The sequence below is a fragment of the Callithrix jacchus genome, chromosome 14 (assembly GCF_049354715.1).
Source record: "Callithrix jacchus isolate 240 chromosome 14, calJac240_pri, whole genome shotgun sequence".
NCBI classification, from domain to species: Eukaryota; Metazoa; Chordata; class Mammalia; order Primates; family Cebidae; genus Callithrix; species Callithrix jacchus.
The window spans coordinates 50,324,851-50,337,334 of NC_133515.1; the positions used below are offsets into that span (position 1 = coordinate 50,324,851).

Genomic DNA, 12,484 nt, shown 5'->3' on the forward strand with positions numbered 1-12,484 from the left:
CTGCAGTCTTTTTTCAAGTGAGGTGAAACAGTTTTAACTATTTTAGCCCTAAGGACCTGTATTCTGCCACTGCTTGTACAATACTCTTACAATCTTTTTTACTCTGTGCCTCATTTTAGATTATTTGTATTGTATTCTTTTTAGCTTCATGGTTTATTCTTTTGCAATATCTAGCCTGCTATTTAATTTTGTCCAGTAAAATTTTCACTTCAGATATTTTATTTTTCATCTAAAAAATTTATTTTGTTTTTTACCCCAATGTTTCTATGTCTTCAATTTATCTCTTTATTGTGTTCATATATTCTTTTAAATCCTTGAGACTTATTTTTCTGATAAGTCTTTTAAAGTTCTTGTCTAATTAATTTCATCATCTGTCATGTCTGGGTCTGTTTCTATCAACTGATTTTTCTCTGGGTTATGAGCCACGCTTTCCTATGTCTAGTAATTATTATTATTACTATTTTGAAATGGAGTCTTGCTCTGTTGCCCAGGCTGGAGTTCAGTGGCAGGATTTCAGGTCACTGCAACCTTTGTCTCCCAGCTTCAAGTGATTCTTGTGCCTCACCCTCCCGAGTAATGGGGATTACAGGCACCTGCCATCATGCCTGGCTAAGTTTTGTATTTTTAGTAGAGATAGGGTTTTGCCATGTTGGTCAGGCTAGGCTGGTCCCAAACTCCTGACTTCAAGTGATCCACCCACTTCAGCTTCCCAAAGTGCTGGAATTACAGGCATGAGCCATCACACCCGGCCTCTAGTAATTTTTATTGGATGTTGGACTTAAATTTTACATTGCTGATTACTGGATATTATTACATTCCTTTAAAGATTATCTGTACTGTAGCAGAAAGTTATTTACAGGTTATCTTAATCTTTTCCAGACTTGCTTTTAAGTTTTTCTGGCAGTGAGTTTATCTGGAGTAGCCTTACTCTAGGTCTGGTTTAGGCTCCCTATTAAAATTTGACCTATCTAAGGTGGCTACTGAATTCTCCATGTATTCAGCAAAGTTTCTTCACTCTGATTAGTGGGAACCTGATTTAGTCCCAATCCTGTGCAAGCTTTGAGAGTTACTTGGCTTACAGTGTCCCAATAATTGCTCTTTCCCAGCACTTTGTTCCATCTCATAAAGTTTCACCCTTTGCATGCACAAATTGATAGTCAAAGTCTCAAAAGGACCTCTATATAGATATCTGGATCCCTTTTCACTCCAAAGCTCCCTTCTGTCCACTATTTATGATCTCTGTCTCCACTCAGTAAGACCATCAGGCTCTATTTGGGTTCCCTCTTCCTGAGCCACTGCCAGAAAATTGCTTCCAGGAAGAAGGCCAGAGCAATTGTAGGATTCATCTTATTTTATTCCTTTCTCTTGAACATCATAGTGCTGCACTGCCTATTATTCAATATCCAAGAATGGTTGTTTCTCTTTTATCTAGTTATCTAGGTTTTATAATGGCAGTTGGGGAAGAATGCAGACTTCTAGTAGTACCTCTTAAGGGCCAAAGTCTTGCATTTAAACTCTCTTTTAAGGGATTATATCCATTCATATACTCTACATTTTTGCTCTGAACAAATAGGACCAAGATCAATAGCACACACTGAGTTGGACTTAAGTTTTCCAACCAGGTACTAAGAGTAGTTTAACTTGCAGTAAATTTGGCAAATTTGATCTTCAGAGATAACTGCATTTAACTTCTGAATCCTTTTATCCTCAGGTTCCTACAGTCTTTGTTCTTTCTCTTTATCAAATCTTTTTTTCAGAAAGCCTATAACATTTTAGAAGTGATCAAACCTTAGCAGAAGAAAATGAAGCTCCAGTGCTGATAAACTGCAGCAGATGGCAGAGACTTTGTGACAGGCGAGGAAGCCATCTGGTGGGATCCTTCCACACAGTTGCCTGCTTGTAGACCCAGTGACAGTCCTGATTTAAAGCAAATGAATTTTTTTCCTTCTCTTCTCAAATAAAAGCACACCTTTGCTTGAGTTGAGATCTGCTTCAGCTGAGGGCTTTCCTGTTTCTCAGTAATAAGTTCGAGTACTTGAATTTCACAAAAATTTGTACATTGCCTAAGTGTTGTGACCCACCTTCACCCAGAAGTTGTGCCATCTAAGTTACTGGAAGCCATGTGCAAGCCTCCAAAGTTAACTGGACATTGTGTCTGTGCCTGTGTGTGTGACCAGGGAACTTCTACTGGGTTAATGTTCTGTTCTTGCCAGAGCTTCACAGAAGCAATCTGCAAATGCATCATGCCAGTGTCCATGTGTGGAACCATCAGGGCCACTTGCACCATTCAGTATTGCATTATATGAACAAATGGCCCTTCAGAATTGCAGCATTTAAGTCACTGATTGAACCAGACTATGGGTTTAAATTATCTTTCTCCATATGGAGCCACGGCTTAAATTAGGCTGTTTATATCCTTGAGGAAAGTTATTATAGCTCCAGGAACACATGGCCAGATAAGAAGCATGCAAAAATCAGCCTGATGTAAGTCATGTGCTTATTTAAATTTTATCCATTCTTCAAGGTCAAGCTCAAATACCACTTTTTATGAGAAGTTGTGATGGGTAATTTTACATGTCAACTGAGATAGGCTATAGTACTGAGTTATTTGATCAAGCACTGATCTAGATGTTGCTGTGAAGACATTTTGTAGCTGTGGTTAACATCTATGATCTTTAAGTAAAGATTAGTCTGAATAAGGCCGGTAGACTTCATCAAATCAGTTGAAGGCCTTAAGAGCAAAAACTGAGGTTTACCCAAGAAGAAATTCTGTCTCAAACCGGCAACATTAACTCCTCCTGAATTTCCAGCCTGCCTGCCTGCCTACACTATGGATTTCAGACTTGCCAGCCCCCACATTGCACATTGCATGAGCCAATTTCTTATTTCTTAAAATAAGTCTCTGACTGTATGTGTGTGTGTGTGCACATGCATGTGCGTGTGTGTGTGTGTGTTGTACACACATATAAAATAGAGTTTGTTTCTCTGGAAAACCCTAATTGAAACAGAAGCCTTTTCTGACATCTCTAGACCAAAGTGATTTCCCCTTCCTCTGACTTAGCACTTAACTGTATACTACCTTTATTTTTATAATTTCATTTATTTTATCCTCAAATATTTATGGTATATATAAAGGACAGACTAAACTGCTATAATTAAGAAATTTAAAATTACAGTGGCTTTGGTAAAAAATAGAATTTGCCCCTCTAAACATTCTAGAGGATATGCGGTCCAGGCTGACAGGGTGGCTCTGCTCCACAAGGTCAGAAAACAACGTAGGAACTATATTGTTCTGTCACCTCTAAGGGTGTTGTCTTTATTTGATAATGGTCTCAAGTTTGTCTCTTTGTATTTGAGGGAGACAAATTTCCAAAGCCCTGTATTTCAAGTCCACTGGGCTACTGCCAGTTCCTCACACTCCATCTTTCAGCCTTCTTGGCAAGGCATCTGGAAAAGTATTTAAAAAGTATTTCTGTTGTTTTACCTCCTACTAACAATACTACAATTGTAATCATGTGTTTCTATCACAGACTTTGCCAACCCCAATGCATTGCACCTCTCATTGCATGTGAATGATGACTCCTGTTCTATTCTCTCACCTTCCAACACCATGAAGTCCATGCTAGCTGGCTGGTTGCTAAGAAAACTAATTGATAGTTACCAACAAGGACCTCAAGGAAACCTCAGATTGGCCAAGGATCACTATACGAAGTAAGAGCATCAATTTAGGATCCTTTTCATTTCACTTACCTTCCTCCAGTTTTTACTCACAGCTTCATGAGTCACACTAAGAACATATTCTTTATTCTTTATTCCAGTTCTCTCCCTAAAAGAAACCTAAGTAGGGTGAACATATGGATCATATAAGACAAGTAAAGAAGCCATGGCAAACTCCAGTACTAAAGTCACTGGGCAGGGAAAGTCCTGAAGGAGTGATAGTAGGGACCACCTCTCTTCAAAATACTTTTCAGTGGGATAAATTCATTTACTAAGGCAGAAGTTCTCAAAATATGTGAGGTCCCTGCACCAGCAGCATAAGTATCATTGGGGAACTTGCTAGAAATACCAATTCTCAGGCCCCAACACTGTCCTGAGTTTGAGTCATAAACTCAGGGAGTGGGGTCAAGCAATCGGTATTTTAACAAGCCCTCCAGGTGACTGACTCAAGCTAAAGTGTGAAAACTACTATACTTAGCAAATCTTGGGAAACTTCATGCCATTCCATCTTCAGCAAAGGTCTTGGACATAACATCCAAACTGATTATTCCATTATTTCATTCCAGACTCAGAAAGAAGCCACAGCCTCTGCTAGACTTTTGGCTGTACACACCACTGTCTCAGGGGATCTCTCTGTAACACATTAACTGGTCGTCTTCTCTTACTGCCTTTGCTTCTCATTCCTGACCCCAGTCAGAGGTTGTCTGTCAGACTTGGTTTAAGCCTCTCTGGCCAAACACTATATCTAATGAATGGATAAACAAAATGTAGTATATATGTACAATGAAATATTATTCAGTCGTAAAAGAAGTGCAGTTGTTATATGTTACCACGTAAATGAACCTTGAAAACATGCTAAGTGAAAGAAACCAGACATAAAAGACCACATATTGTATGATTCATTTAATGAAATGTCCAGAATAGACAAATAGATGCAAAAAGTAGTTTAGGGGCTGGGGGCGGTGGCTCACGCCTGTAACCCCAGCACTTTGGGAGGCCGAGGCGGGTGGATCACGAGATCAAGAGATCAAGTCCATCCTGGTCAACATGGTGAAACCCCATCTCTATTAAAATACAAAAAATTAGCTGGGCATGGTGGCGTATGCCTATAATCCCAGCTACTCAGGAGGCTGAGGCAGGAGAATTGCTTGAACCCAGGAGGCGGAGGTTGCGGTGAGCCGAGGTTGCGCCATTGCACTCCAGCCTGGGTAACAAGAGTGAAACTCCGTCTCAAAAAAAAAAAAAGTAGTTTAGTAGTTACCAAGGGATGAGGAAGGGGAGAATAGCGATTAACTGCTAATAGGTATGGGGTTTCTTTCAGGGGTGATGGAAATGTTCTAGAAGTATGTAGTGGTATTAGTTGCTCACCATAGTCAATATACTGAAATAGACATACAAAATGTTGAATTCTATGTTATATAAAGTATATATCTCAATTTTTACATGCTATAAAAGAAAAAAAATGTTGTGTTGAATATTGTACTTGGGTTCAAAATAGCATATGAGTCCGAGCAATTGCTGAACAAAAATCCATGTGAAAATAACGTGGAATTTTTGTTAACTGGAGCCTAAATGAGATAATTTTGCAATCTGACTACTGAGAATGCTAAGTTGATCTTTGATTGCAATTGGCAGTGTTCCGGTTAAGGAAGAAGGTAGTCATTCTTTCTGCTCTGTTCACCAGAGTGAACCATTTCTAGGGTCGTGGATTCGGTAATGGGCATTTAAGAATGTTGACAAAATTCAGCAATAAAAAGAAATGAAGACATGCCACGTGGTGCTGTGGCAGGCAGCAGGGCCTGGGTGGTTGAGGCAGCTGAGCAGCAGACACGCACACCACAAAGCGTGGTGATGGAACAGTAACTGGGCTTGTGAGAGGGCTCTACAGTATAAACTAGGAGACAAGATCCACAGATTCACCATAAACCAGGTGACATCTGTTCCTGAGCTATTTCTGACTGCAGTGAACCTCAGCCATGATGGTTCACTGGAGCCAGATATTTAAACCTGGCCAGAGAAGACACAAATAATCTATTCAGCATGCAGTTCTGCACCACTCCTGTGGACAGCACCAGTGTTTCTCACATTCTTGAGCATACTATCCTTTGTGGGTCTCAGAAATATCCATGCAGAGACCCTTTCTTCAAAATGTTGAACTGGTCCCTATCCACTTTCATAAACCCCTTCACAGTGATTATACTCTGTATCCATTTTTCACACAAAATCCCAAGGACTTTCAGAATCTCCTCTCAGTGTATTTGGATGCCGCCTTTTCCCCATGTTTACCAGAGCTGGATTTCTGGCAGGAAGGTCTGAATGACCCCCAGATGTCCTTGGTCTTTAAAGGAGTCTGCTTTAATGAGGTGAAGGAAGCATTTACAGACAATGAGAGGATATTCTCCCAGCACCTTCAGAACAGACTTCTTCCAGACCACACTTACTCAGTGGTCTCTGGGGGTGATCCATTGTACATCCCAGAGCTTACATGGGAGCAAATTAAGCAATTTCATGTCACTCACTATCACTTAAGCTATGCTAGGTTATTCATGCATGGTAATTTTCTGTTAGAACAGCATCTGAAACAAATTCATGAGGAAGCACTGAGAAAATTTCAGAAAATTGAACTGAGCACCACAGTGCCAGTTCAGACACCCTGGGACAAGCCTAAGGAATTCCAGATAACATGTAGCCCATATTCATTTTCTACAGATCCCTCTAAACAAACAACCATCAGCATTAACTTCCTATTACCAGACATCATCAACACATTTGAAGAATTCACACTAAGTCTTCTGTCTTCACTCTTGATTTCTGGGCCCAACTCTCTTTTACAAAGCCTTGATTGAATCTGGCCTTGGCACAGACTTTTCTCCTGATGTTGGATATAATAGCTAATAAGGGAGGCCTGCTTCAGAGTTGACCTCCAAGGGATTGTGGAGAAAGACATAGAGACCATCAGATGAGTCATAAACAAAACAATTGATGAAGTAGTTGAGAAAAGATTTGAAGATGATCAAATTGAAGCTTTACTTCATAAAATTGAAATACAGATGAAACATCAGTCTGCCAGCTTTGTATTGACTCTGACATCATACATAGCTTCTTGCTGGAACCATGATGGGAACCCTGTGGAGCTCTTGAAGTGGGAAATCAGTTGGCTAAATTCAGACAGTGCCTGCAGAAAAATCCAAAATTTTTACAAGAAAAAGTAAAACAGTATTTTAAGAATAATCAGCATAAGCTGACTTTATCAATGAGTCCAAACGACAAGGGTCATGAGAAGCAAGCACAGGCAGAAGCTACAGAGCTCAAGCAGAAGGTTGAGGCTTTGTCCTCCAGAGACAGGCAGCAGATCTACAAGAAAGGTTTAGAATTACGGACTCAACAAAGCAAACCTCAAAATGCCTCTTGTCTGCCAGTGTTGAAAGTTTCAGATATTGAGCCCACCATACCTATCAAGAAGTTGGAAGTGGTCCTGACAATTGGAGATATCCCTGTTCAGTACTGCACCCAGCCCACCAATGGTGTGGTATATTTCTGGGCCTTCTCCAGTCTGAACATGCTCCCTGAGGAGCTGAGCCCCTAGGTGCCTCTTTTCTGCAGCATCCTCACCAAACTGGGCTGTGGCCTACCTGACTACCAGGAGCAGGCTCAGCAGATAGAACTGAAGACTGGAGGAATGATCGCTTCTCCCCACGTGCTCCCTGACAACTTGCATATGGATACCTATGAGCAGGGTGTGCTTTTCTCCTCTCTCTGCCTGTACCGAAACCTGCCAGACAGATGCATTTATGGAGTGAAATATTTAACAACCCATGCTTTGAGGAAGAAAAAGATTTAAAAGTGCTGGTGAAGATGACTACCATGCATTTCTCTTCCCAGAGGAAAGGGTATCTGCCTCACCATTGCTGAAGAGAGAGATGAGAGACTGGCGGCCAAACAGAGCAGTGGGTAAAATGGTCTCTAGTGACATGTTAGAAAGATTTTTGTGCTTAATTAAAGATAACATGGCATGAAAAAAAGATCATTCATCATGACCAAGTGGAATTTATCCCAGGAATGCAAGGATAGTTGAACACACACAAGTCTATGAATATGATACATCATATGTATCATAATGAAAGATGAAAACCATATGATCATTTCAATTGATGCCAGAAAAGCATTTGTTAGTATTTAACATCCCTTCATGATACAAGAAAAACCTCAAAAAATTGGATATAGAAGGAACATACATCAACATAATAAAAGCCATATATAACAGACCCACAGCTATTATTATACAGAATGGGGCAAAATTGAAAGTCTTTTCTCTAAGATCGGGAACACAACAAGGTTGTCCACTTTTTTATTAAACATATTACTGGAAGTCCTAGTTAGAGCAATCAGAGAAGAGAAAGAAGTTAAGGGTCTCCAAATTGGAAAGGAAGAAGTAAAATTATCCTTGTTTAAAAATGATATGATCCTATATTTTGAAAAAATCCTAAGGAATCCACACACAAACAGACACACATACAAAAACTATTAGAACTGATAAACTCAGTAAAGTTGAAGGATACAAATATCAGGAGCATTTCTGTATGTTAAGAGCAAACAATCTGAAAAAAGAAATCAAAATATTAATCCCATTTACAATAGTCACAAATAAAATAAAATACCTAGGAATTATCCAAAGAAGTGAAATATCTCTATAATGAAAACTCTAAAATAGTGATAACACCAAAAAAAAAAAGAAAGAAAAGGAAAGATATTTCATGTTCATGGATTGGGAGAATTAGTGTTGTTAAATGTCCATAGTACCCAAAGTAATCTACAAATTCAATGCAATCTTCATCAAAATACCAATGGCATTCTTCACAGAAATACAAAAAATAATCCTAAAATGTATATAAACTACAAAAGACCCAGACTAATCAAATCTGTCTTAAGCAAAAAGAACAAAACTGGGGGAATTACATTACCTGACTTGAAATTATACTATATCAAGATAGGGTGATAAAAAAATTGTACTATAGAGCTATAGTAAACAAAACAGCATGGGATTGGCATAAAAACAGACATATAAACCAGTGGAACAGAATAGAGAGCCCAGAAATAAATCCCCATACCTACAGTGAACTCATTTTCAATTAAGGTACCAAGAACATATACTGAAAAAAAAAATAGTCTTTTCAATAAATGGTGCTAAGAAAAATGGATATCATATGCAGAAGAAAGAAACTAGACCCTGTATCTCACCATAAGCAAAAATCAAATAAAAATGGATTAAAGACTTAAATCTAAGATCTCAAACTATGAAACTACTAAAAAAACTGGGGAACGTCTCCAGGACATTGGTCTGGGCAAAAATTATTGAGTAATACCCCACAAGCAGAGGGAACCAAAGCAAAAATGAACTAATGGGATCATATCAAGTTAAAAAGACTTTGCACAGTAGTGGAAACAATCAACAAAGTGAAGAGACAACTAGCAGAATGGGAGAAAATATTTGCAAGCTGCCCATCTGACGAGGGACTAATAACCAGAATATGTAAGGAGCTCAAAGAACTCTATAGGGAAAAATCTAAGAATCCAATCCAAAAAATGGGCAAAAGATGTGCATAGACATTTCTCAAAAGAAGACATACAAACAAGCAGGCAAATGAAAAAGTGGCCAGTATCACTGACCGTCAGCAAAATGCAAATCAAAACTGCAGTGAGACATCATCTCACACCAGTTAAAATGGCTTATATCCAAAAGACAGGCAATAAGAAATGCTGGCAAGGATGTAGAGAAAGTAGAACCTTCGTACACTGTTGGTAAGAATGAAATTAGTACAACCACTATGGAGAGCAGTTTGGAGGTTCCTCAGATATCTAAATATAGAGCTGGGTATATATCCAAAAGGGAGGAAATCAGCATATTAAAGAGATATCTGCACTCTCATGTTTATTGTAGCACTGTTCACAATAGCCAAGACTTGGAAGCAACCTAAGTGTCCCTCGACAGATGAATGGATAAATAAAATGTGGTACACATACACAATGGAGTACTATTTAGCCATAAAAGAATGAAATCCTGTCATTTGTAACAACATGGATGGAACTGAAGATCATTATATTGAGTGAAAAAAGGCAGGCACAGAAAGACAACCATCATATGTTCTCATTTATTTGTGGGATTTAAAAATCAAATCAAGGAGGAGGGGACTCAAGATGGCGCTGTGAGAACAACCCAGGATTGGAGCCCGCGTTGAATTCGCAAACGGTGAGTCAGTGCTGCATTTCCAGACTGATCTTTGTTGCCCACAGAACGGGGAAACTCCCAAGTATAAAAAGACATGGGACGCCAGGCAGTAGGTCTGCCTGGCGAAGCCGGCAGCCGGGGCGGCGGCGGCCGGCCCTACCCAGCAATCCCCACAGGGCGCGCTTGTCCAGGTGCCTTGTTGAACCGGCAACCTGAGACTTGAGAGGGCTGGACTCGAGACTGAACGAGACTTGCACAGTAGCCCAGCCCAGGGGATTGCAGGGACAGATCGCTTGGGATACCCAGTGGGACGAACAAAACCGCGATTTCAAACTATCCCAGGCAGACGGTCCGAGACGCTCTGTGGGGGAGGGGCATCCACCACTACGGAGGCAACCTGCCCCAACTGATATACACGCCCACTGCTGACGCAGCCAGCCGTTGCCGAGGCAACCCGCCCCAACTGAGATACACGCCCACTGCTGACGCAGCCAGCCGTTGCCGAGGCAACCGGTCCCTACTGAGATACACGCCCACTGCTGACGCAGCCTGCCGTTGCTGAGGCAACACACTACAACGAAGAGACTCCGCCGCAGGGCGTGGTGGAGACCACAGCAGAGCCAGCAGGAACAGCGCGAATCACACAACAGCAGGGCGGAGCCTCGGCAGCCAAACAGTGGCTAGTCTGCCTTCTAGCTGGGCAGGACACCTGATCGGACATCCAAAAATAAAGCCCAAACCCCTCAACACAGAGCATTTGAGAAAAAAAAAAAAGGGTTGTTTAATGAGCTGTGTTGCAGCAGAATCAAACATAGCAGCCTAACAGCCCTGAATGAACAACAGAGTGCACAGCTCAGCAATTAAACCCCTATAAAGTACAAACTGTCTCCTCAAGCAGCTCCCTGACCCCTCTATATCCAAAAGACTGTCATTAGGCAGGCATCATCCTGGGACAAAGAGAGCAGAAAAAGAAACTGGTAGCATCCCTCGCTGTGCCACGGCTACTAGAGGTGCACCCCAGACAAGCAGGATCTGGAGCGGACCTCAACAGTCGTACAGCGAAGGGGCTAGACTGGTAGAAGGAAAATCAAGCAACAGAAATACTTCATCATCAACATTCTGGGTGTCCACTCAGAGACCCAAACGAAAAGTCAGCAACTACGCAGACGACCAGCGGACAAATCCACAAAGATGGGAAGAAACCAGCGCAAAAAGGAGGAAAACACCCGAAACCAGAACACATCGCCTCCTAGAAAGGACCAAGACTCCTCACCAGCAAGGGAACAAAGCTGGACGGAGAATGACTGTGACGAAATGACGGAATTAGACTTCAGAAGATGGATAATGAGAAACTTTTGTGAGCTAAAAGATCATGTATTAAATCAATGCAAAGAAACTAAAAACCTTGAAAAAAGATTTGAAAAAAGATTCGAGGAAATGATAACAAGAATGGATACCTTAGAGAGGAATATGAATGAACTAAAGGAGCTGAAAAACACAATACGAGAACTTCGCGAAGCAAACGCAAGTTTCAATAGCTGAATTGACCAAGCAGAAGAAAGAATATCTGAAGTCGAAGACCAACTCAATGAAATAAAACGAGAAACCAAGATCAGAGAAAAAAGCACAAAAAGGAATGAACAAAGTCTCCAAGAAATGTGGGACTATGTGAAAAGACCTAACCTACGTTTGATAGGTGTACCAGAAGGGGACGAAGAGAATGAATCCCAGCTGGAAAATACTCTTCAGGACATCATCCAGGAAAATTTCCCCCACCTAGCAAGACAAGCCAACACTCAATTGCAGGAAATACAGAGAACACCACAAAGATATTCCGCAAGAAGAGCAACCCCAAGGCACATAATCGTCAGATTCAACAGGGTTGAAATAAAGGAGAGAATACTAAGGGCAGCCAGAGAGAAAGGTCGGGTCACCCACAAAGGGAAGCCCATCAGACTCACAGCAGATCTCTCGGCAGAAACACTACAAGCCAGAAGAGAGTGGGGGCCAATATTCAACATTCTTAAAGAAAAGAACTTTCAACCCAGAATTTCATATCCAGCCAAACTGAGCTTCAGAAGTGAAGGAAGAATAAAATCCTTTGCGAACAAGCAAGTACTCAGAGATTTTGTCACCACCAGGCCTGCTTTACAAGAGCTCCTAAAAGAGGCACTACACATAGAAAGGATCAATCAGTACCAGCCATTCCAAAATCACACTGAATGCTAAAGAGCTTCAACATAATGAAGAATCTACAACAACTAACAGGCAAAACAGCCACTTAGCATCAAAATGGCAGTATCAAATTCACACATAACAATATTAACCCTAAATGTAAATGGACTAAATGCACCAATCAAAAGACACAGACTGGCAAATTGGATAAAAATCCAAAACCCATCAGTGTGCTGTATCCAGGAAACCCATCTCACATGCAAGGATACACAAAGGCTCAAAATAAAGGGATGGAGGAAGATTTACCAAGCTAATGGAAAGCAAAAAAAAGCAGGAGTTGCAATTCTCATCTCTGATAAAATAGAC

General features: G+C 40.8%; 1 pseudogene across 1 annotated transcript; it reads left to right on the forward strand.

Moving 5' to 3' along the window:
* The first annotated feature begins 365 nt into the window (after nucleotides 1–365).
* LOC100397197 (presequence protease, mitochondrial pseudogene) lies at nucleotides 366–10,111 on the forward strand (annotated as a pseudogene). The gene has a single exon (XR_001907083.4). The product of XR_001907083.4 is annotated as a presequence protease, mitochondrial pseudogene (transcript).
* The last annotated feature ends 2,373 nt before the right edge of the window (nucleotides 10,112–12,484 follow it).